Source organism: Schistocerca americana, chromosome 1 (genome assembly GCF_021461395.2).
Source record: "Schistocerca americana isolate TAMUIC-IGC-003095 chromosome 1, iqSchAmer2.1, whole genome shotgun sequence".
Classification (NCBI taxonomy): Eukaryota; Metazoa; Arthropoda; class Insecta; order Orthoptera; family Acrididae; genus Schistocerca; species Schistocerca americana.
The window spans coordinates 241860546-241867035 of record NC_060119.1 but is presented as its reverse complement, the minus strand read 5'-3'; positions in this window follow the sequence as shown (position 1 = coordinate 241867035).

Here is a 6490-nt window from a genome sequence, read left to right as displayed (position 1 = left end):
GGACACAGATGGCACAACTGTTACGTGATAGGAGCTGGCTGTGAGCTTATTGACTAGATCACACCAATACGGCGACACGTGTGTTTTAGTTTTGTCACAACAACTTACCACAGTTTGACGAGCCTTCAACCGATCAGGAAGGGGAGCCATATTACCTCTTCCTCTCTCTGGGATGAGTCGCTGTCAACTATTTTCAGATTCTGGCACTGTACTGCCAGCATATTACGCTCTCAGTAGCACTCGAGACCTTCTGTGTCTGAATGACTTCGCAAACTGGTGTTGGGGGACATCATCATCTAGCAAGTCTCCGACGGGGGTGTTCACATTTCGGTCCATGACTGATTTATGTAGCGGCTATGCCATGGCTACGTAGCAGTATATGTACTCGTAAAATAATTTAGGAAGAATAACTTTTATTTAAATTAGTTACTTCTGCCTCACATGGAAAACAAAGAAGGTTCAGATACAAAAATGTCAGATTAGACTGTAATACTGGCAATATAGAAGAGTGAATTTGAAATTGACAAAATATTAGTATCAAATAAGGTGAAGTAGTCAAGTAATAGTGTCTGTAGTGCTTCAGGAGATGAAAAGTTCTTAGTTGGATCCCAGAAATGTTCACTAAAACGAGTTCTAGCTCTAGTAGACTCGAAGAAAAATTCGCTATCAATATCTAAAAACAGAGAAATAGGAGTTAACGACAGAGTATTAAAATCTAAACGTAGTAATAAATTAAGAAGTGATCTTGAGAAGACCAGAAGTAATAACTATGTGTCATTAAAACTTAAGTTTAAGGATGAAATCACAGCAGTAGTGTATAAGAAAATTTCCGCTTTATTCATTCAAACTGAAACTTCGATGGCTGAAACTAGTTGGGAACAGTGTTAAACTATTTGTTCAATTAGGAAGGAAATCGCTGACGTGAATGGCTTTTAAGTGGCATCTTGCAAAAAATCAAAGCATAGTGATGGAGAACATATCTAGTAGTTTCAGGATAAACTCTGGGGTGACTGAACAATTTGAGACAGTGGAAAATAATGGTAAGTTATGAACTAACAAAATGATATGCTTAATATAAAATTAATTATATAAGACAAAAGAAGTGGAGTCAGCATTAACGAAAGAATAAAAGTAATGGATAGTAACTTCAGATAATATTAGCAGTGCGTAACTAAACACCTGAAATTAATTAACAGGACTCAAATGGAACAATCGTTTCAGGATATATTCCCTAAAGACTGATGAGACGAATGGAAAATTAGATTTTCTGTAAACTACGTAAGGGATGGTGTTACCTAATAGGCCACTTGCGTCTCATGATAATTATAAGGCATTTGATGAATCGGAAGTAGCTTTTAAAGACCGATTCTGGTCAGAGGGAGCTAAGAGTAAATTAAGTTTAAAACTTCTGCCTTGTAACAGATATACTAAAATATATGATGGTCTTAGACTCTACTTTGAAAAATATTTGAATCATAACAATTACTTTGATGTTCCATCGTGCCCTGAACACCATGTACTTAATTTAGGAAGTCGATTTTCACTTACAGTGAGAGAGAAGGTAGCTATTAGAGATGTACGGTACATGGTCTGCTAAACTTCTAACATCATTTACATGTGTTAGAAAATGACAGATTAAATGGTAAAATTTGTGAATGGAGAGATTCACATATAATAAGAAAGGGAGATTATTTTATTTTTACTCAATTTGCAGAGTCTGTATTTCTTTTTAGTTAATAGCTGTGTGGAACTAGAACAGTTATTTATTCATTGTGTTGTCGTTTGGTGCTCTTTGTGGTTGTCGGCGACCAGAGTCGTGGAGCATTATTAATAGCAGCCACTGCGTATTGTGGGACCCACTCCTAATTTTTCTGCTGGTAAATTTTTATTTCCAGAAGATATTTTTTAGGTCCCAAAATAACGGCGGCTCACCCAAGTCAAACTACATAAAAATTTGAACTTAAACCACAGGTTGCAATCCTTATTCGTACTTTTTAGGATAGGGAACCGCCACAACTTTGAGAGCAGAAAAAGTTTCAAGAAAAGCGCAGCTCTGTGTGGGCGCTGAACCTGAATATAAGGGAAGTCAAACGAACCGATTGGAAAACTTTGGTATGTGATGTCAATGCGACTGATGAGGGTCAGATGGATTGTTCAAATGGTTCAAATGGCTCTGAGCACTATGGGACTTAACATCTATGGTCATCAATCCCCTAGACGTAGAACTACTTAAACATAACTAACCTAAGGACATCACACACAACACCCAGTCATCACGAGGCAGAGAAAACCACGACCCCGAAAGATTGTTCGAAGGAGGAATGAACACTCCTGCAGAAAAAAAAAAAAAAAAAAAAAAAAAAAAAAAAAAAAAAAAAAAAGGAAATATACGTGATTCGAGGCTCGCAACTGTAGGTGACAGAACTGATTCAAACAGAAGCATCTATAGATGGCAAGAAAAGAACCAATACAAGACTCTTTCATGACACAAGCATTCGAAATACAGTTTCTGGAGTACCGTGCGCACAGAAGTACACTTCCGTCGTGCTGATGTTTTGTTGAATAAGTATCAGCTTGTGCGTGATATTCTTCACGCTATGGTATTCACGTATAACGATAGCTGAAACTAAAAACGAAATATTTCGTCCAAGACATTTTGTGCCGTATGATGCGATCTGCAACCCCACTCGTCTTTCTCTTAGTACGTCAGAGTTTTTCTCTTTGCGTACGTGAACACACAAGGCGACACAGCATTCCCAATAGCCAATCAGCCTGCCAGATGAAGTACTCACGTTACATTCCAGATGGCGCAACAAATTTTTCTTTGCGGTCACTTTTTCACGCCAAGGCAACTCAGAAGGAACTTAAAAATGATTGAAACTTCTGTTTTCAAAGTAGGCGTTAATAGCAAGCAAAAAGATAACCGAGGCATACACTGATGCCCAGTCAGATGCTTAGAAGGAGAATGAAGAAGTGCTTGGTGGGCAAGCTAGTCTACTGAGGGCATCAGCACCATAGAGTTTAGTTTAAGAAAACTATCAATGAAAGATGTTTCGTTCGTTACAAGTCCAAATATTTAATCCATGCGAGATGTTCATTTCTAATGAGGTAGTCAGCACGGAAATACAAATGCCCTCGCTTATACGACACATTTATCTTTCATTTAGCGACCTGATTATCAAAAATCTATTAGCCTGCCATTTAATCCACTGATTAATTTGTCCCTATGGAATGCAATTACGTGCCAACAGATCCTGTCTGCGCGCCAGCGTGGCTAAAGGACAGCCGTCAGACATTTATCTGCAGTACAGGTCGGAGTATCGCTGTATCTCATCAGTTTCAGTGACAAGTTCTTAGTCAGTGACAGAATACAGACCAAATATACATTGTATTTCGACAAAACTGGCCAAACTGAATCACAGCTTGTAAACAGGAACAGATAAGGGACGGTAAATCATTGCAAAAGCAAAATAAAGGCTGCAGTTCCAATATGCTTGTTTCTTACTTTTCTTTGGGCCAATCTTCGCTCTTGCCCATCGCTTTGTTTTGGAGAAAGAGTATGGGACAGCAGAAGAGGAAATTAATATCCCATCTACAGTAAGTTATACATTACGGTACCTGAGCTGAACAAGGATGTGAGGAACAGCCTTCATTAACCGGCTTCTGTTACGACAATGAAAATAATAACAGTCTCAGTTAACAAAGGAAGTAGCCACATAATTAATGTGAGTGAGTTCTGAAAAACAGTGGTTAACAAAACAAAATAACGTGTGTGTAAGGATTTGGATCCCTAGAGCTAAACACATCTCTGTCACCTGGCCATCTTACTAAGAGTGTTTAGTGAAGATGTGCCTAAAATATGTTTCGTACGTTGCCGATTTACATATGCTATATGGAGCGTAGCGGACGGCATCATGTTCCACTGCTAGTCATTCACTTTCCCTTCTACTCGCAAATGTGGTTGGTACCGACGCGAGCTAACCAACCTTTGGTCGTTTTAATAAGCTGTTCCGGCTGGACCGACCGAGAGAAAAACTGCTAATCCTGACTTAGGCATAGAACTGACTCTTTCGCGCAGTGGATCGTACAATTAGACAAAATAGATATAACGGGATGTGAAATACATTGCTTAGATATATACAGTATAAGTACAGAAAGAATACGTAACTTACATAATGCTGTAGAGAAGTAGTATCAAATAATACAAAACGCCATGTAGATTTAGAAAGTTATGTGTCCAATGACATCGAGAGAAAAATGGGCGTGTTAAGATTCTAACACACATCAAAGAAAGTTTTGTATCACCCCGGTTCCCAGAACGCCTGAATATAGACGTTGACTGTGGATATTGTGTCACAGACAGTCCTTTTATTGTTAAGAGATGTCACCAAACCCGCCCAAAGATGGAAACAACCATGCATGAGCCGCGCCTATTAGATGGAGGTGGTCCGACACCCGATCAGTTCCAGTCGTTCCACCAGGAAAGAGGTACACGGCTCGTGTTGTCTGTAGTTCAGCCATGCCTAGACGGTCAATACCGCGGTTAGTATGACCGCTACCTACGGATTATGGCTCGGAGGAAACCTGACAGCAACGCCATCATATTGAAAATGCTTTTCGTGCAGCTACAGGACGTCGTGTCACGACTCAAACAGTGTGCAACAGGCTGCATGATGCGTGAATTCACTCCCCACGTCCATGGCGTGGTCCATCTTTGACACCACGATACCGTGCAGCGCGGTACAGATGGGCCCAACAACATGCCAAAAGGACCGCTCAGAATTGTCATTAAGTTCTCTTTACACATGAGTGTCGCATTTTCCTTCAACCAGGCAATCGTCGGAGACGTGTTTGGAGGCAACCCGGTCAGGCGAGTGCAGCAAGCTGGAGGTTCCCTGCTATTTTTGGATGGCATTATGTGGGCCGACGTACGCCTTTGGTGGTCATTGTAGGCGCCGTAACAGCTGTACGATACGTGAATGCCTTCCTCCGACCGATAGTGCAACCATATCAGCAGCATATTGGTGAGGCATTCGTCTTCATGAACGAGAATGCGCGTCACCATCGTGAACATCTTGTGAATGACATCTGGGATGGACTGAAAAGGGGTGTTTACGGACGACGTGAACCACCAACCACCCTGAGGGATCCACACCGAATCGCCGTTGAGTGGAACAATCTGGACCAATAGTGCCTTGATGAACTTGTGGATAGTATGCCAAGACGAATACAGGCATGCATCAACGCAACAGGGCGTGCTACTGGGTAGTAGAGGTACCGGCGTGTTCAGAAATCTGGACCACGACCTCTGAACGTCTGGCTGTATGGTGGTACAACATGCTACGTGTGGTTTTCATGAGCAAATAAAAAGGGCGGAAATGATGTTTACGTTGATCTCTACTCCGATTTTCTGTACAGGTTCCGGAACTCTAGGAACCGAGGTGATTCAAACCTTTTCTTGAAGTGTGTATTAAAAGTACTGCCATGAGTTCAGGGTGTTGTCACTTCACACAAAATCACAAAGTGTCAATGACTGGAGGGAGTCAGCTTCCTACTGTGTTGAAAGATGTCGCCCATATTAACCCCAACTTCATATAATCTTCAGGAGAACACACACCAAAAAGAAAATATACATAGTAATGTGAATAATTTTGATACAAGAGAAACCAAAAAAGATGACAAATTTTGAACATTCAAACAATTTAACTGAGTACTAGATCGGGTTGGGAAGGCCCACATGGATTAGGTATGATGTGAGTGACCCTCACCTCAACTGATCATTTTCTAGAACTCATAATCATGGTTGTACGTGCAAGGATTGCTACGATCGTACGAGAAAACAAGACTTTGTCTGCATATGCAAAGGCCTAAACCCACTCTCTCATAGATCAGCCCTCGATTATGAAACTAGAAATCGAATTGCGTTGCCTAACCATGTTTCGTTTGAATCACGTAATATAATCATCCCGTTATAACCTACGCAGCGAGCTGCTCTCACCAGAATCGACGAATCAAAGCGGCAGGCCCTGAATGTGTTGTGACCTGCTTGCGGCAGCAAGTTATCAATGATGATGTGTTGAATTCATTCACAAGATAGCAGGGTGCGCCTCTCGGACAAGTCTGTTCGGTTCCGCGTGCCTCTGGCCACAGTGTCCTCGTCCCCGACCTATCCCGATTGCTCTAACAATCCTATAGTTCATATTTACTCTGCACAGAATCTTTTCCAATAAGCTTCCACCAATGGGAATGGCTCTGCCAGGGATAAACCAATAAGATTTTTCTACACTGTCATCCAACACCAAACTTAGACGATGTATTTTTAAGTTAATCATTGAGCTGCCTTCCAACGTTGTGAGTGTGGGAAATTTGCAGTCTGAACCTGTGAAGTGGCTTGCAGATGCTGCCAAACCTCTCCCACAAGTAAGAGAGAAAAAAGTTTCAACAATGACTGAAACCTAGCTTCCAGCATGAAGGCAATGAGATGGCTATC